Genomic DNA, 21,691 nt, shown 5'->3' on the forward strand with positions numbered 1-21,691 from the left:
TCGCCTCTATGGAATCAAATCTATGGAGAGAAGTGACACAATTCCGAGGAGCTTAGCGCAAGGGAACCGAACCCTCTCCAAACAGCACTTTCTCGTCTGTACCAATCTTGTCATAGGTCAGACTGTATCGCAGAGATACACGTACACTCGACTGAACCCTGTACTTTTAAATATTTAATCCATCTCTTCTACCTGGTACACAGTTAAGCCTATTTTACCGTATTTCTCACTGAATTTTGCATGAAATATATTGGAAGACATTACGTATTGCCTAAACGTGAATTCACTTTCTCGTCTTTTGGGGGGTTACGTGACTTTAGTGCAATATTTCGTACGGGCGTAACATCCTTGATGAGTTCCTAAATGCAAATTGTAACACAGGGGACAAAAACGTCTCACAAAATAAAAAGAAATTGATGTGATATGTGTTAAAATTTGTCGTCGATTATTTCTTTCTTTGCTACGCCTTTGGTGTACGCATCACCCCTCGGGGGACCCTCCTGGGTTGCGGGGAGAGGGTTGCAAGGAAAATCGCCTTCCCGGAAATCCTCGACGGAATCGGATGATAAAATGATGTGCTTGCCAAGGGCAACTAGCGAGAATCTGTCTGAGTTTAATGTAGTAAGCGCCTCGATATTCAAGTTGGACGACTCAAGCTTTGCCTTAACTTGAACTTTCCTCACTGGAAAATTTCAACCACCAGCGATTCTCTTGCAAAATCAAGAATGAAAATCAGGGGTTATCCTATAAATTTCGCTACTATTGAAACGAATTACTCAAGATTTCCCGACATCTGTAATTCAAAATGGCCGCCATCACTGTTTTCTCTATGGGTAAAATTCAATGTTGATGCTTACAAAAAGCCAGTGAAAACTTTACTTAATCCAAGAGCTTCAAATGACCCCCAACAAGCGGTAGGCTTAAACACATTTTCAAGGTTTATAGAGTCTGAATATCTGTCCCCGGGGCGCATTCTACCTTAAGCACAGATTCCCTCCTTGCTTTCTACTTCAGAAGAAAGCACTGGGCGTATGCTAATTTGAAAACCGGGCACACCGTCAGCTTGGCAGCGAATGGAACACAAGTCGACTCCATAGAGTCTGTGTCTGAAAGTTTCAAAGGATAATTTAGAACCTCGGTGTGTAAACTTTGATACCAAATCCTGTAACTTACTCTTTATGGTGAATAAATACAAATCGATCAAAGTTGTACTTTGAAAAATAAAACTACATCTACATTGTAATTCAGAAACACATTTGCGAATGATTTATGCACAAATGTACAAGAGGGTGGAAATTCAAAATTAAGATAAGCATGCTCTCATAGATTTTGCAATTGTTTATTTGAAAAAAATGCTTTTGAATCTGACAGAGAAGACCGTTAGGAGAGTAATAAATTTGATATATCCCTATATTTCCATAAATCATACATGTGTACGTGGACTTAAAAATGAGTCACATATATTTACGTGTCAGTTTGTGATTGTGCAAAAATGGAAAAGGCATTGAAATGTAACCCAAGCATAGAATAAATGGCAAAATCACACCATGGGATGCAATGAACGCTTGTTTTAAATTTTGATACTGTTATTTTCGTTCAAGCCTTATGAATTATGGAAAGCATGTAGCGTATTGCCCATCAGGGGAGGATTTAGACATTCTGAAATCATGCGTCTTCGTCTCCATTTCGTTCAGTTTCTCGGCTTTCAAGCGCCAAATTACCTTCAAAGAGTACATCTTCAACTAATGGAATCTATATGCAACGTATGGTGCACGTGCTAATTGTGACGCATTTCTTGTTTCGCCCTCGCAGACGAACATACTCTCCAGAAAGTAACTTCTCAGTCTGTCCGTGTTCGCATGGACTCCCTCCAGCCCTGTCGCCTTTGGTAATTAAGTCTCGGGGAATTCGTGCCTCGCTTCGTCTCGTTTCGGAGATGTTGAACAGTGTCGTTTGGAAAATGAGTGCCGTAGGAAAAACAGACGTTGACAAACACTCGAAATGGTCCTTAAATACGGCCCTCTCGCTAGTCGTTTTCATGATTATTGAAGTTTGTTTAATTCTCAAAGTTGTGTGTTTAGTTATCGTTTGTTTGCACATTTATGTCTGTGTGTCCCGGTGTTTGGTTACTCAACCATCTGACTTTGAATTCTGTTCACGTTTGCGCGCCAAGAGAGCAAGGCTCGAAATTGTGTTTTAACGTCGAGAAAATCCTAATCAGGGGGAGGCGGAATGGGCGGTAAATCAACAAAACGATTGCTTGCAGCTCAAGGAATCATCTGAAGAGTGGCAAATCGTGTTACCATTAGAAACGGGTCGCTAGTGACGCAATTACAAATGAGTCGGTCGCGCGACATAAGAACGCCGCCAAAAACGGTAACATTTACCGGCAGAGTGTTGCTGATCATTAGCGCACATGCACAAGTCAGTCGTCCGTAGTCCCTATAAGTGGATTTGGAAATATCTTACACAAGGCCACGCCTACACCATTTTAACACTAGCAATCATCTGATCTCGCAGGAGCCAGGGCTTATGCGACAATAAATGAGAAAATTCACAGACATAAACAAATTTGTAGAGTATCGTGATTCGGTTCTTAGATATTCCATTTCCCGATCCCCAAGATACGCCTTGCAGCACCAAATGAGGGGCCTTCTTGGACAGGGGCGTCGGTTTTAGACAATAATTACTTTCAGCATCATACCAACATACGCGTACCTAGCTAGTTAGTATGTATGTATGTATGTATGTATGTATGTATGTATGTATGTATGTATGTATGTATGTATGTATGTATGTATGTATGTATGTATGTATGTATGTATGTATGTATGTATGTATGTATGTATGTATGTATGTATGTATGTATGTATGTATGTATGTATGTATGTATGTATGTATGTATGTATGTATGTATGTATGTATGTATGTATGTACGTACGTATCTATGTATCTATGTATCTATCTATCTATCTATCTATGCATTATCTATCTATGTAATGTCTATGTATCTATGCATCTATGCTCATGGCCAATGTATGTTTGTATATATATACGAAATGAAAGTGCTCGATACCTAAGTAGGACATTATAAGCATAAGTTCCTTCAAATGATATCTGCTACTCAAATTTCATGCATCTTCCAGGCGAGATGAGTGACACTTAAATAACGGATTATTACTTTGTACGTGATCTAGTTTATGTTTATATATATATATATATATATATATATATATATATATATATATATATATATATATATATATATATATTATACATACATACATACATACATACATACATACATACATACATACATACATACATACATACATACATACATACATACATACATACATACATACATACATACATACATACATACATACATACATACATACATACATACATACATACATACATACATACATACATACATACATACATACATACATACATACTTATAAAAGTACACAGATCTTACAGCAGAACAAAATTATCCTGTCAAGATACACTAAACCCTTAGAAGACAGCTCATATTACGTGAAAGATATCTATTTTGGTATTGGTGCCTTTAGCACACTGTTCACTCTCCGTGGTCGAATGAATCTGTTAGCAGTGCCACGCACACAATTCTTTGATTACGCAAATCTCGTCGTCTGCTGTAATTCGGGCACCGGTCTGATCGTAGATGAAAGCAGCCTGTGACTTAAAAGGGAATTGAAACATCTTGTTAACGGCATTTGAGAACTCAGTGTGCCTCAGATTAACTACCCAACAATTCCTCACAGTGTGCTTTATCTGAACGAGAGGGATCTTTCAAAGTATAGGCCCGGGCTCCGAGGGGTTTCTCATAAAGACGATTGATGATAAAGAGACCCGTAAAAGAAAAAGCTTTCACCGTTAGTGTTGGCTGGTGTCGAGGTCCATTGTCAGTGCATGACAATAGGTAAACGCCGCCTACTTTTCTTGCACTTCTATAACACCAAGAGATCCTGACAAGTTAATCATCAAAACGACACGTAGCAGCGAAGGCTTAAGAAACTAATTTCCAGAATCGTTAGAGACATGACGACGTTACAAAGAGACGCCATTGCATTAAAAATTTTCCGAGGGCACTAGGCTCATGTACGTATGATGTGCTTGCCGTATATGTATACCTGATCACATACGCAGTGTACGGTGTATAACTTATCCAGACCGAGTTGTCCAATGAGCAATGGACATATATTGGCGGAGTGTAAAAAGCGCATCCCCCGCCCCTCCCCCAGAAAATGGCTGATACAACACCTTTACGTACACTAAATTAAACATCGCGGATTTTGCATCTTTGTTTCGCAGTGTGTTACACCAACTAATACACCCTGAGATGTAGTCACGACTGCTCCCAGTGTCAGCATGCGACAAAGCCGGAGCGTCAGAACTAGCTCACTGCATTCACTCTATTCAAACCTAGAGCTTATAAGTATAAGAATGATTGAAGATACAAAACATTACAATGTGCACGGGCGAAAATATTCTTCTGGTTCAGAATGCTTTGAAAACATATGAAAAGTCCACTTCAGTTGTCATTGATTCTTTCAGAAAGGACACAGGTGAAGTATTCTCAAATGTATTCACTTTAACATCTGTGGTCCGAGTAGGGGTGCCCAGTCGAATTTAGCAATTCTAATCATTCGTGTTTTGCTTGTTTTTGTTTTTTGTGCTACGTTTTTGCCTTAAATACAATTCACAGATTTCGTTTTATTAAAAACGTTTTAGCCGACAGGATTTAACCTTAATGTTCCAATCCAACCGAATTCAAATCAATAATTTCACTGTCATTGAATAGAAATGCAACCATCAATAAACTCGTGTTCTTTCATGCTTCACCGAGCTTTAAAAGTCTCCCGGCCTGCAATGGATCCGTCTCGCGGGTGACCATGGTAACGGCATAACGTTCCTGGTTGTACATTTCAGTGCCTTGTCGTGAAACCATGGGAGAGTGGTTTCGGTATGCACGCGAATGCACTAGTAAATTTTACGATTGATGAGTTACTGGGGAGTAGCCACGAGGTGGAGTTAGCCTTTCAAAATATTTACCATTTTGCATCCCCACATTTTCAGGCCTATGTTATGCTGTGTATGCCGTGGTTACACGTTTTCCGTTGGCTAATGATTACACGCAATGCCATGCAAAAATATTGCCGTATAAAGACTTCAAACCAAGCGCGGCCGCATACCTTCCTGAACTTCCACATTGTATGTCGTCATTTTCTAATTGCAAAAAGCGTATAATGATCTCCGACTGTAAAGCATGAGTGACAGGAAGCTGTCTAGAGGTAAAAAAATCTCAGAAAAATTGATAAAATAACCGATAGGATCAGTTTAAGAAAAACGAACCAAGGTTGTGTCGTTCGCAATTGCCCGTCTGACAAACTAAGGATTTGTGTAGGAATACTTTTTATCTAACAGGGTTATCTTTATTTTACACTCATTAGTGTTGTACCGGTGTTTAGTCATATCCTCCTTAGTTCAAATGGCATTTCCTTTTTTGGCGTAGATATCTTTAAACGAGAAATCTTTGTCTTTGTCTGTGAATACGATCGATGTAAAGTTTATGGACGTAGTGGCGCCGACGCGGATTTCTTTCTGTGCCGTAAGTAGCTATTGGTGACGTATTCAAGCCAACATTTATGCTGCGAGCAATAGCATGCACCCGTGCCGTCATGATTTCGCCTCCGCAGATGTTTAATGTGTCCTGTCAAGCCTGTTGGCGTGATCAAGGAACTGAAAGAAAGGGACGGTGTGTAATGTTTTTGTGTTTGTAATTTACGCCAGGAGCTGGGATAGAGTAGGTGCCGACATAATCCCGAACCCTAAGTTTTACCAGTACCGTCTTCTTGACGTCTGAAAAAGGTCCGCTGTCACAGTGTATCAAAGCAACTTCCAGGAAATCGTCATCTATCCATAAATTAATTATTCTGATAAACAATTTTTTGAATCTTGTATTAATCAAGATTACAACCATTAGCTTAAAAGGTTTTAGAAAATAACCTGATAATATAATTGATGCCATCAACCGTCTGTACGGAGCAGATATTATATAATATATATATATATATATATATATATATATATATATATATATATATATATATATATATATATATATATATATATATTTGTGTGTTGTGTGTGTGTGTGTGTGTGTGTGTGTGTGTGTGTGTGTGTGGTGTGTGGTGTTGTGGTGTGTGTGTGTATGTTATAGGATAAAGCCCGAGTACGAGGGCTCTCTGGTATATAAAGTCCAACCCAACGATAAATGTCGAGGCCGCAGCCGAGACATTTTTATCGTAGGATGGAACTTATATACCAGAAGAGCCCGAGTACGAGGGTTTTATCCGACTTAAACAACTATCGCCCCTAAATGATATATTTTCGTTTTCAATGTGTTTATGTCAACCGTCCCCTTTCGTCAATGTAACATGTTTAGGATATGAATTAAACTTTTATTTGTGAAATAGCCTTCAATTTAATGAACATCCTATAAATGCCCCAGGGCACATTATATAAATGCCCGAGGCACAGCAGATTTTGTGTTGCAGCTGGGTTTCCGCTGTGTTACCAAATTTGAATATTAAAACGTACCAGATGTCTACAGAATATGACATGTTTCTCTTTTGATTGGACAGTACTTTACTACGCTGCTGTCCATTCGTTTCTGGAATTTGGTGGACCAAGGCTTTATGAGTAGATAAAACACCCTGAATTGAGCACTCTGATGGTCAATCAACAGTAGATAGTTTTAAATATATATATATATATAATATATATATATATATATATATATATATATATATATATATATATATATATATATATATATATATATATATCAAAGTATACAGATGTCATCGTGGGAAATTACAGTGCTCAATGCAAAAGCAGAGCGTTTATAAATAAACAGATTACTTAAGTACAAAGTAATGAAATCTTCATTAACTTTGTACTTGAAGTAATCTGTTTTATATATATATATATATATATATATATATATATATATATATATATATATATATATATACACACACACACATTGGACTTTTTCTGTATACGGTTATGCAAAATTTTACATTATGTTCATTACAGAGGTGGCATTACTGGCAATACGATAAAAATATCGTCATGACTAATTGATTGAATACAACAGGTTTTGAAAGCAACACTCGGCTACTTGACTCAGTTAATGCACCAGGCCGGAGGGCTTCGCTTTACTTTTTTGAGGCTTTCATGTCCGGAGTTAGTGAGAAGATGAACAACACGACATTTGGTATGCATACGCTCTCAAAATATACTACAGCTTGGATTGGATGGAGCACTCGCTAAGTCGCAGTGGTTGAATGCATGGCTGTTAAAGGTTTTTGTATTCGAAGATATTTTATTGGTAACAATAAAGAAGGGTTACAGAGCTTGTCAGAGAGTTGTTGCAGTACAGTTTTCAATTATCATCTATTGCTAGTAGTACTTTAACCCATTTTCAACAATATGTCTCTAACTTGTCTTTTTCCAGTGTCTCCAAAAAGTAAATCATGAGGGTTAGGTTTCAGAACAAGAAAAAGCGACTATTTGTAGAAACAGAGAAGATGTAATAGAATTAAAGGTATACAGTCACCTGTAATCTGAATATGCCCATATATGGTCAAAGGGGCGTTCCTTGGCATTCAAAATGTACATGTGAGGGCGCTATTTTTAAAAGCGGCTACCCGCTTAAAATCTGTGATTGGTTAGATTTTCTCTTTCCACAGTAACTGTGGCAAAATTGGAACAGGTGACAGTATACCTTTAATATGAGTAAATACACGGTCTATTGTTTAATCATTGCTATCACAGAAGAAGCCCAGGAGTGTCTGGTCCACATCCCTTCTGTAGAGATCACAGTTCGTGAACAAGACATGAAGAAGGAGTTCTATGATGATTGAGATTTTTGCATTCTTTAAATTTTTTTTCCTTTTTGAAATGATCAAAATATACAAATACGAGAAACATAGTGTTACAGAGATTGCCCATGCCAAGTATGTGGTCGTAGATAACTATTTATGTTATTTTCTTTATTTTATTTTATTTTATTTTATTTTATTTTATCAATAACTTCCACAGCAGACACGGAAGACTGTTATATAACAGACAAATACAGATACAGAGTAAGAACACAGAGACAAGCAGATAAACTCTAACATTTACTGAGAAACAAAATTAAAAGTTTAAGAACTAAAACTATAAATAATCTTGTTTTCTTCGTCTTAAAACTTGACCTAATGCAACGTCTGGAATTTATTCCCACTCGCGTGAACTATTGGCGATTGCACATAGTATAGATACATGCAATTTGAAATCTCCCCGGCAATCCCTCCGTTCGTCTATTGAGTTAGGGGTCACAAAATCCATATCTTCCTAGTGCATTTTGCTATCCAGTTACTACTATTACTTACACGTATATGTATCCGCCTTATGTTCGTATCTCTCTCTAAATGGTTCTGCCCGAACGAAAGTTTGGCGATAAAAGCGATTTCAAACTTGATACTACAGCAGGTTTTAACCCGCTGTCTTTCCCATTCCCAAGCAAATACATTGAGATGTCTTACGGAATACGGATAAGCAGAGAAAGGCGATTTTTTTGTATCCTATCGTAATTACACAGAAATGTCTTTATTTCACGGACACATCGTCAGCTAGGTCTCTACAAACGGAAAATTTCTTCCGCCTCGAGCCGTATAAACGTCAAAGTTTAAAATTAAACGGGCATTAACTATATATACCCATTTGCGTTTAGTCAACTTCAGCGTTATTGCGTTTAACCACAAAACTGGGTCTTTTGTGTTATACTGAGTTCATTATGGCTACTATAATCATACCATCCCAATATACAAAGATGCAGATTTGAACTATTCATTTCCTAGCTGCTAATGCTAGGGCCTTACAAGGAAGTATATTGAAAAGGGTTATTTGTGCCGAACGCAGGCGTCATTAGAAGCACTACACCGATGCATCTGTCAGTTTAGTCTAATTTTACACAAAATCGTTTTCTTCTCGCATAGCTGCACTCTCCTTTTGATAAACCTGTGAAAGTTTCACAAAACAAAATCAATTCGCAGCTTTATATTGATTGCATCGATTATGTTTCTTATTAACGTGAATGTGTTAAGTGTTTTTCTCGGTGAAAATCTTGACAAAAAAGCAAGAACTGGCGATTGAATAATATGACCCTTCCTTTTCGACATCTTTCAAGTAACCCTACCTGGTACAGTGTGCTTTGTTTGTCCAGTAAAGAAGTTATGGAAATTTAAATCCCTGTCAATGGCTTTGTGATGTGAGGACAATGAAATTTGTTGAGAGATAGTCTGCGCGGTCGATTGTGCCTTCCAAAGCGGGTGGTAAACAACTCTCGCGCGTGCCTACTGCCAATTCGAGTTTCGACCCCTAAATAGTAGATTCATGGGTATACTGTTTTGTACATCGAAATTCTGTTTGGTTAACAAGGAGCATGCCAAGTAAAATACTAGAGAAGTCGAATATTCGTGAAAGGGAGAAAAAAACAGCATTTTTATGTCTCTCCAATTAGAGCTGAATACCCTGTGAAGTGTTTGTCGATACATGAAGAATATTATGTTTTAATAGAATAACTATTACAACGGCCCTGTAAGGCGATACATGTTAAAGATACGCCGCTTTCAAAGGAGAGGATAATGGCTAACAGGGAAATTTATATGCAATATATCAATTAAGCAGTCAACCGGATAGTTCTCTTCTTTCATCAGACAAACGTATAAGCTCAGTGAGTGATTCTGAATTTTACTGCAGACACCGTTTTTTACGGCCCTATAAAGCCGTGTAACGACGATCCTCTGTTTAATTTTATTCCATAAATACTCATTCAATCCAGTACCCTGCCAATATGGCCATTACTGAGCTCCACGCAAAGCTGAGCGGGCCCGATCAAAGGGGCTTAAAGAAATGAAATAAACTGATAAATTAGAAAACAGCTATCCGGCAGGACGTATCTTCGTCTCATGGTTTGGACTGCGAAGTCGTATTAATTTATTGCGTCTCGATGTAGCAGCTCGTCAACTTGGGGCGATTGACCATAAATCACCTTTCCCATTTGACCCTTTTGGATCTTCTGTAGAACGACTGCTGTGCAGAACTATACCGCGCCCCATCGATTTCTCGATGCTTCCTCAAAACTATTAGGTGGTACAGAGTCGTGTTATGTCTACTGGAGCAGTTATGTTGCGAGTTCATCAAAATCAAAATCGTTGATTTATGTTGGGAGATGGTGGGGATCTTCTCTCGGCGCCCTTTCTCGGTGCTGTTTGATTTTTATCATGGTAACATAATGCCGGCAATGATGTTATCCTCAATGGTGCATTTGTCTCTAAGGGTCTCCATTTCTGGGGATCTTAAAAAAGCATTTACCTTGAGCTTATCTGTTTTCTGACGCTCTTAACCTTCAGGGTTAAATGATTGTATTGTAAGTTTCCTAAGGTTATGCATGGCTTAGAGTCCTTGGCAAACCTTTTACAAGCGTTATTCTCTTCGGCGTGTCTTTCAATATAGGGACTCCGCATTCTGTGTCTTCTTAGCATTTCTGAGAGTTAAAATCGAATACGAAATGCAAAACTGGCCATGGATGAAGTAATTAATAATGTATCGGCGAAATCAATATTAGTCAGATTTAAATTAGCCGTGACCTCCGTGTGTTATTAAAAGAAATATCAATCGAGTTGATTAAACAATTTTATGGACTTCGATTAAAAGAATTGACTAGACGGATACTCAGCGAAGAGACTTGGTTTATGCAATAATTTCAAATCATAGCCAAGAGCTTAAAAGACGTCAGACCGAGTTACAATTTGTCTTGTGAAATAACATAGGGCAGGAGAGCAGTACCTTCCACCGCACGGTTGATATATGACTGCCGTTGGCTTCCTTAAAGTTTTGCGATCGTAAGTTTAGAAGTTCTTCCCTATGAAGATTTTTTTCAACCACAGACCCGTGGTTCAACTTTACAGATGAAGCGTTTGATGGATGATACCTTGACGGATTTTTGAAAGGGGAAACTGATGGACTCCGCTGTTAAAAAACAAAATTTGCAGTTGACGGTAAAAACTTGCCATTACGCAAAGAAAGGGTTTTGAATTATGAATAAAAAATGAACCTCCTGGTATATTTTATTCATTTCATGTTTTGGCGCGCCTTTCTGGCGCGATATTGGTGGTCATTTATTTCATTCTCGACGATAAATAACTCGACAAACACATGTCTTCGCTAGGTGACTCGATGCATTACATTGTGAGTTCGAATCCGATCGAAAATCTACTGTATATTCTACCCTGACTGTTGATAGCTCTGCTGCTGGACAGAGTTGTCCCCAAGGCTATCTTTGCTCACGTGTTTCAGTATATATCAAAGTTTTCTGTGAATTTAAACTTTTGACGCATGTTTGAAACTTCATTGAAAGTGTTATCAATTTGGTCATTATAGTTTGTACAGAGCAAGTTTTATAAACTTTAATCAAATCAATTCAGATATATATCCCTAATTAGGAAAGTTCGTTAATATGCAAATTAGTAATTAGCTGAAGAAAAAATGCTTAATGATTTTCAGTAATCTTTAATGTTCATTGCAAGTTTTGTCAACTTTGGTCATGTCACTCCAGATATATATCACTAATAAGGAAAGTTCGTTAAATATGCAAATTAGTAATAAGTTAATCTAAAACTGCTAAAACAACTTCATGATTGTTATATCAGTGTATGTCAAATAGACATAGCAAGTTTTGTCAACTTTGATCATGCAAATCCAGATATATATCCCCAATTGGGAAAGTTGGTCTAATATGCAAATTAGTGATTAGCTGAAGTGAATATTCTAAATGAATTTCAATATTGTTTTAAACTAATATCATCAATGTACAAAGCATGTTTCCTCAACTTTGATCAGGCTAATCTAAATATGTATAGAATCTTCCATGTACATAGCAAATTTCGTCAACTTTGGTCAAGGCAATCGAGATATATATCCCTAATGAGGAAAGTTCATCAAATATGCAAATTAGAAATTGGATGAAGTAAAAATGCTTAATGACTTTCAGTGATGCTAAATCATGGGATCTCCAATATACATATCATGTTTTATTAATTTTGATCGTATAAATTCAAATATATATATCCCGAATTAGGAAAGTCCATCAAATAAGCCATTTAGCAATTAACTTTTATGCCACATCTGTACGTTTTGTGTGATCAACATTTATAGCAAATCTCATCCGATTCAGTGCAGCCGTTCTCATTGTATGTCTGTTTTTCTAAAATCACTAATTATGCAAATAAGCATAAAATATGCAAGCCACACCCACCAAAAACGATCAGTTCTTGCCATTTTAAAACACAATCTATGTACCAAATCTGACTTGAATCCGCTTAGGCCGGCGTTCTTGAAATATCGTGTAAATAGATATAGAAAAAGACACACACACCACCACACACTCACACACTCATATACACACATCGGTAAGGCATTAGCTCACGTTTGTGAACACTTGAACTAAAAATGTAACAACTTAGCTCGGTTATTGAACCACTATTTTTAGAGGTTGGGATTTGGCCGAGCGGTTTTGACTATGATGTATTCGCCAGGTGACTGCATGCCGTACGTTGTGAGTTCGAAACCGATCAAAATCTACTGTACGAAAAGACCCGTCTCGCATATTTTACCCATACTGAACTAGGTGCTTTTCCTAATAACGCATCCACATAAACAAGCAGTAACTAGAACCATTAGTATTATATCTAGTGGTGCTTATCCTATCAGCAATTCTATATTTATCACAAAAAGCTTTGCAAATGTTGCCAGTGTCAAAAACAGATAGTCAATATTTTTAAGTTTGGATTTAATCAAAATAAATAGGCATAAATTCTTCAATAGCAATCCCCGGATTTTCATAAAATTTCCGTGAATTTACTGAACGTACAAACATGCTACGGTGTAACAATTGAGCTAGACTTCGCACATTGAAACATTCACTCTGTGATGTCAGTGATACCAGGTGAATGAAAACTTACACATTGCATGTCATGCTTGACCCCTTCTTTTACCCTCAAGACCTAAAACGTCTATACATGAACTACATTGTATGCAGTTAATAATATCAATAAAATCAGCATTCTCATTTGTACTTATAGCTACTTCATGAAATAAAACTTAGCCTGTGATCATGTTTCTGTAGGGACAACTCACACTGGTAGAAAATATTGCGAGATAATAGCGAGAAATGGACGCTTTCTCGCTTTTTGCGAGAATGCTGCAAGATTTCATTTTTCTGGCACTCAAAAGCTCAATGGGAGGGGTATTATTTTTTCGCAATGAATCTACGAGAAACAAAATACTCGCAATCAATCAGTGAGAATTTGTATTTGCTTGATTTTTTCTCGCAGATTAACAGCGAAAAAAAACCAAATTCTCGCTGTTTGATTGCGAGAATTTTGTTTCTCGTAGATTCATGGCGAGAAAATACAATGTAAATTCTCGCCTATTGAGATTGAGAAAAAATTAAATCTCGCTGCATTCTTGCAAAAAAGCGAGAAAGAGTCCATTTCTCGCTATTTTCTCGCAATATTTTCTATTAGTGTCAACGGAGCGTCCCCAGATGACATTGTAAAATTTGTACTTGTGCTGTCACATATCAGACTGAGTCAACAAGAAGATTTAACTTGTAATTTTGTTACGAAACGCTCATCCAATACTCTCCAGAGTATTGTTACCTTTACCTTAAAGTTACCTTTAATAGCAGCTTTTTCGATAGTAAATGAGAAATGAGCGCCAGGAAGGGCAAGCCCCCTCCTCGCAACCTTCTCACTGTACATGTCTGCAATAAAACTATCATATATGACAAAATGTACATTTCCAGTGCAAACATATAAAACTTAGGCTTAAGCCCCGCTGCCATCAACACATGATTCGAACTTGTCAAGAGGGCGATTTAGAAATGCTTTTCATCTGTTATTTCTTCAAGTCCACTGTTCTAATTTTCGATTAACGTATTTTACTAGTGTGGGGATAGATTAATTAAAACTACAACAAAAGGAACATTAAGAGATGTTGATATTATCTATATTTTTAGTTTAAGAAGCTAGATAATTTAAAATGTTATCAACATGTTTTTTTTTTGCGATCAATTAAATGCCTGATTGGGTTATATTATTTCCCTGTGACTTTGAATGAATTTTTACAATTGACATTTATCGCCCTTGGTCGTGAACCATGGAGGTCACATAGCATCAAGGAGAGGTTTTAAAATATTTGGTTAGTAGAGAACGAAGGCTTAAAAAATCAATTTCATCTCAAAGGTGAGGTGTGAAAAAAACATTCGTCGGCTTTTATGGGAATGAAAAAAGATGTGTTCTGCTGGGAAACTGATTAAAATCAATCTGTAAGCCAATCTCTCAAACTCAGCCCCGGATATCAAACGAATGACCTCTTACATGCAATTTGCATGAAGTCTGTACTCCAAACTTTCTATCTGATGTTCCGCCGGCCTCTTTTGTTTTTAGTTAGGTTTACTGATTTAATATAGTGCTTTAGCTTCCCCGCGCTCAAATGTTCCGGATTTTTTTTATCCAATTATCAAAGAAATATAAATTTGAAATCTAGGAGCAATCGCATTCAAGTTGATGTTTCTATCAATCGTTTGCGGAATAGATTGTTGCTTCTTCAAAAAGTTACTTTCGAAATAGTATCGGTTGCGATTCTCAACACCGACTTCGGAATCTCAGTCACACACATGACAATTTGAAAGGATTCTTGGTTCAGCGTTGTGTCATAATCCTCGAGATTGCTTTCTGCGTCAGAATGACGAAAGTTGGATTGATTTGTGACCGACTCGAATTGTTCAACGATAATGGAATCTGTCAGAACAGTGGATTTCTCTTGTACATTACATGGCACTTACTGTGACGTTATCGCTAGAGCCACACGCACAAAATTTTGTAAATCTTTCTTCAACGCAATTTATCAAACTATAACTACTCAATAATACCGTCCACCCCGCCCACCTCCCCTGGCTGTGTTAGTCGGGAGTCGTTTCATTCCCAGAAATCGTACGATCATCGCTCACTGAGATCGGAGCAAGTGATTGTAGTGTCTGGGTGTTAGAGGGTCGGGCAAATCGCATGATCTCTGTGTTTTTTGCCATTTGTCTCTCTGTCACTAACAGCAATATTAAGTGTACTGTGACGGGTCAACGTGCTGGCGGGCGCAATTCCCCGGGATATTGATTGATCGGACTGCTGTATCAGATGAAAGACGTTTGCCTGTGTAGCCCTCCAGTGAACATCGGCTACACACTATCCTCATTAATCGGTTTGATGAGAACTTAATTGATGTTGACATACTGAGTACTGCTGGACTCAAAATGTACGATAAGTGCTCGAGAGATTCCGGCGGAGGTATGACATCTCAGCCTTTACTGGGATATTAAAACAATACATCGTGAATCAATGCCACTGTCAATACGTCACTGATTTTACATGCAAACCGTGTAAGCTCGAAACGACGAATGACTTTCCCATTAGAATTAATACATTTATTTCAGGCCAAGTTGCATTATTTTGACTTTGATTTGAAATAATGAAATGATTTCCATCCCTTTTTTAATTGAGTTCTGGCAAGTGTTATTTTTTCTTTGTTTCTTCTTTTCTTACTTTCTTTCTTTCTTAAATCTTTCTTTCTTTCTTTCTTTCTTTCTTTCTTTCTTTCTTTCTTTCTCTCTTTGTGTGTCGTATATTTGTGACTTCAACTTTTAAATAACTCTGCCATGGTGTATCTATTTGGCCGAGCTCGCCATTTTAACAAGCTTCTATAGTGCTCGATTTCTAAAAAGAATGTTCTAAAACAAGTCACGTATCGAGCAATTCAATCTACCTTTACGACAACTAACAAAGATGCTATATTTAATATCATCGTCGGTACCAGGGGGGCACCTTTAATACCCGATTTATGACACCGATACAGGTTACGCAGTGGGAGTTTCTCGCTGATTCGCCCATGCTTATCGCTTTTCCACCGAGTAAATACCTGCCTTTGTAGATGACATCAGAGAAGGACAACGGAAAACACTTTTAGTTCTTCAAGTATATAAATTGCCTGAAATTCTTTTTCTGCTATCGCCCCTTGCGTATATATCAATAGTGCAGATAATATTTAAATCGTTGCGAGACAGTCGGTTGCCAGCTGTGGTTAAAGACATCAACGTTTTTAAGCCTAAGGTACGACTGGTATCCAAATAATAAACAGAAATATATGGCTTTTCGCAGTCCTGCGCACAATAGACGATACAATATTGGTCTAGAAAACGAATCAATATCGCACAAACATGATCACAGCCGCGCACGTGATCACGTCAAGTCTGGTTTAACACCAGCAAAAAAAATCTGTCAACTCAACTTTTCCACTGGCGATCTGAGAGTCCTCCGGTGCAGTGACTGTGTAATATGAACGGTAACAAGCAGAATTGAAGATGAATGATGATGAAAGCAAGCCATCTCCGAACAGTGTGATTTATCGATGATACAATAGCTGAAAATGGGAGGTCGGGGGAAAATAAATTGTGCTAAAAACGTTACCGGGAACGGGTGTCATAATCGTGACTTGCTCTGGTAAAACTCATAAATGTCAATGGTAAAGAGTATGCACACTGCAAGGGCCTTTGTACTCTACATGTGTGTGGATTTATATTTACGACCTTGGATCTCTCTCCAAGGCGACACGGAGTTGTAGTCATATTTCAGTAGGGCGGACACCCACAGTCGAACGCGCCATCCTAGTTGATCACAGCGCGTGTTAAACGTCAGTTTGGCAGTCTGCTCACATCCCTCGTGTATTTTAATATCCCTTGGTGGATTCCATTGATGAACACCAATTAAAATTGCATAACGCACGCCTGTAACATGCTACCGATGGCCACGTTCTAAAGTATTAAAACTACATATATCTTCCAAAGACACACCATCAACGTTGTCGCTGATATTTATGACAATACTTGTACACTACCCGATAAAAGCTGCACCTAGAGTGTTTCAAGAGGAGAGACGGTAGCTCGCAGTCTTAAATCTAATTGGTGTCTTGTAATCGCATGCGCTGATTATGAATCGCGAAAACACTACACGTTCACTCTCCTGAAAAACAGCAAGTCGGCGCCATTGTAAAGCATCGCGATCGCCATGCGGAGATTTTGTTCCGCCATGAACAAAGAGCAGCATACGGTACACTATTGTTCCCCCACACGACAGGAACGGCATTAACGAGCATCTTCTCACGGCATCACAGCGGTCCAATTTTACTCAAATTATGAAAAATATACTACACTTACAAGATTACTTGTTGGAATAAACTTAATTGTCGGGATTGCTTTACGTTGGCACATAGGATTCAGATATGCAACCACGTGGAGTCGGTTACTCTCCAAATCAAATCAAAGACCGGCGAGAGAAGACAGGATATCGAATTTCCGCTTTTTGTAGCGGCGATAATTATGAAATAGTCTTACGCGGGCGGCACGATCACGGAAGCCATGATCGTTTAAACCATGTTACTCGGATGAACCTCGTATCACGAATTATAGTTAGGAAGGAGACAACAAAAGAAACGCATAGCATGAACAACACCAAGTGAAATGTGATTGGATGTTGATTAAAACTGTCCACAAGGATACTTGGCGAGTGGAGCGGAGAATCGAGACCAATGTTAAAGCAAAGTCATGTGCCAATGAGTGAACGTCACGGTCGTTTCATATCTCAAGGATGTCGCATGCCTTTGCCGCTAACTCCGGGGATTAAAGGCGCGATGAAGGAACACCTCTCTCGTTCTTCGCCTTGTGCCGTGACGACAGCTGGAACGCTGACAGAATATTAAAATCGTTTCAGGACCCTGCTCACCTGCATACAGTTCACGACGGGGTAACCACGTGTAATTCCTTTTATAAATTCTTTGGCTGGCCCATTAGGAAATTTACATTCACGACAAAACATATCCTTTTTGCGTATGGTTTATTCCCACGACAGTTGAATAAATTATTAAATCCTAAAATATTAAATCCTATATTAAATATGTACGTTTACGTCACCGAGAGCACCTTCACCAGCACAAAACTTAGAGACATCCCTTAAGGTTTATACGGTTACTGAAAGTAAATGATCGAAATGACACGAACAGTTTCTCCTTCAATTTGTGACGCCCTGGGTCAGAAGTCAAGTAGGTGATGACGTCACGGAAGAAGGAAACTTTTCATACAAAGAAAAGCGCTTCCAGGATATTTCAGAGATATTGGTATAAGATTAGCGTCAATCGAAGTACGCAATATTTTAAAATAAAGTAACTTGGCAGGTTCGATATATTTTTGCCATTGAAATCCTGAAATCTATTTCACGGTCTTTGACCTACTGCTCTAAGCAAGTGATTATAGCTGTATCAAATCCACAGAGAGATCAGTATACACAACATAAACAAATATGTGTTGAAAATGAATGATAAAAACATTATAGTCGGCAAATTTGAAGATCACTTTCAAACTGAAGGCGTTTAAGCACAGCACACATACATTATATATATATATATATATATATATATATATATTATATATATATATATATTATATGTGTATGTGTGTGTGTGTGTGTGTGTAAGTACACACACAAACACAATTTAGATTCATACATATATATATATATATATGTATGTATATATATATATATATATATATATATATATATATATATATATATATATATATATATATATATATATATATATATTTCACGGTCTTTGACCTACTGCTCTAAGCAAGTGATTATAGCTGTATCAAATCCACAGAGAGATCAGTATACACAACATATAACAAATATGTGTTGAAAATGAATGATAAAAACATTATAGTCGGCACATTTGAAGATCACTTTCAAACTGAAGCGTTTAAGCAATGCACACAGTATTATATATATATATATATATATATATATATATATATATATATATATAATATATATATACATATATATACATACTATGCACATATATAATACACACAGACATACACAACAGACATACATACATACATAAATACATACACACACATATATAGATATAATATATATATATATATATATATATATATATATATATATATATATATATGAACACACACGCACAATACACTGTATACATATACTCTTGCGCATACTACATGGTTGCCAACACTCCGTTGCCCAGACAAAATTGAATATAGAACATACACAACGGTGACACTGTGCTTCGAAAACTCAGAGAATGTTCTACTGGTGCAAATATTTTGCCCAATCCTGCATTTTACACTTCACTGGTGTTATCTGCTTCCTGCCCACATATGAATGCCATAGGCATTCATCCGTACGTTTAAGACCTTCTGTGCAGCTAGATGTGACAACACAGCATGGTTTGACAATATATTTCAAACTGCGTAATTAGTGCTACGAAGGACACTTCGTGTATTACATTTTCATACAGAGTGTGCGTTTTCACACTTTCTCACTTTCTAATTTCAGTAATGAATGAGCGCAACAACGTGATGACGCACTTTTCCTATGTCTTTCTGGATAACTCGTATCCATGGCAACCTGTCCCCCAGCACTCTCCGAAGATCTGTTATCAGACCGCAAATCTTCTGGGTTTTTAAAAAAATCCCCGAATGTGCTGATTTCAATTACGTCGCTCTTCAAAGATGTACGCCGCTACGTGACTATAATACACATAAAGTACCGGGTTTTCGGGGGGGGGGGGGGGATCTACGCGTACATCTTCAGCAACGTTGAAGTTATCATCGGAATTTGTAACGCAATTTAATCGAGGAAGCTGAGACTTTCACATTCTTGTATTCACTATGATCATAACGTGTACGCGGAATCAGTCGCACAAGATGCTGCAAGATGATCGAGAGAGTAACATTGGCGAAGAAAACCCCGTGATTTCATGTATTAAAATGTTACGATAAAACACGTGTGATAAGGTGCACTCGCCATTTGGTGGGAAACTTACACATGTATTTAGGGGTGCCAGCTTCTGAACCAGGTATATATAATGCCGACAACGAAACTCAAGCACAAGTAACACTCAAAGAATGCAATTTACTAATGACGGCAATTCATTTCCCTGTAGAAGCAACGTGATTCCGATGTCCGTGAAAGAAAATTAGGTGCTCTGCTGATTGCGCAAAACGGCTCCCAATCTATACTTCATTACTCCCACGGCAACTTAATAGCGCATCAATGATTCCAAATGGTTCTTATCAAAATTACAATATTTCGATGCACTCCCGACGAAACAGTTGTTTGAAAGTTTTGAACTGAGTGCAAAAGCTCATTCAGCTCACACACTGTCATACCGGGAGTGGCGGAGATACACATTAAAATGCAATACCATGTAACCCGAGTCTCTGTTGGAAACCGCTTCAGTCCTCAATATTCAATAAAGGAAAACAGAAGGAGAATCGGTTGTAACAAGAAGAGTGCCACACCTGCATTCGGAATCGACGAGGGCAAGACCTTTTAAAAAGAATCTTCAATTTGAAAAATCATTTTCCGAACTAATGCACAAAACTGTGAAAAAAAACGTCATTTTTTCCTTTTATCATGCTATCGCGACAATGCATTCATTTTCATCTGCTGTCGCGTGCGTTGGCACGTTTCATCCGTTTCGCAGACATTTACGGAATTCGATAACCAGGCTTTCTAAGGGTATTCATACCTTGGGAAGTCCTAATTATCGAAACTCATCTAAGGGCAGCCTCCTTTGTTAATGCGCCATTAGTTGTAAACTTTTCGTACACGTTCTCTGGTATTCCATGTGACGTACATTTTCTTGTTCTGGTGGAAATGCCCGGCCTTCAACCTTCAGTACAGCCTCTGTGTGTGTGTGTGTGTGTGTGTGTGTGTGTGTGTGTAATTTTCTGCATTATTGAGTTCGGATAAGATGTCAGTATCAACTATAGCATCGCTCATTGTACACAATGTAAATGTACGTTACACCGCTAATACTTTGTAATTTACCGATGAGAACAAGAGAATGTACTTCTTTTCAGAATAAAATATTGAAAAGGATTTCTAAAGTTACAGTTATTATGCCATTAACCGGAAGTTCGTTATAGCATCGTGTTAAAATGGTGGATATACGCTACTCGTCAATTTGTTGCATTCGCTTTCGCCCGCATTGACAAGGAAATTGTTTCGCTCAAATCTTTTCCTTTATAACCTTCATGCTCCATAATTTAATTAGGTAAGCTCGCCGTTTTTAATGCATTTGAAATGTTATTGAGGACAGACCTTGAGTGCGGTGTTCTTAAAGACGCTTTATGGCAAGCACTTGGTTCCGTAATGATCTGAAACAATCTCTGGCAAAACATTTTACTCCGATTGCTATTTCAAATAACAAAATAAGGCAAAAGCTTAATTCAAATTCAGCAACGTTGATGTATACGTTACTCCGCTTTTCATTTGTACTTCAACAAAACAAAATTCCTTGTAATTGATGTATGGCAAATCAGAGTGCCGTATATACATTACAGCAAATCAAATAACTTTCCCTTGTGGTGAACAAAATGCTCAAGATGAAATGAGACTGTTGCCAT

Source organism: Ptychodera flava, chromosome 4 (genome assembly GCF_041260155.1).
Source record: "Ptychodera flava strain L36383 chromosome 4, AS_Pfla_20210202, whole genome shotgun sequence".
Classification (NCBI taxonomy): domain Eukaryota; kingdom Metazoa; phylum Hemichordata; class Enteropneusta; family Ptychoderidae; genus Ptychodera; species Ptychodera flava.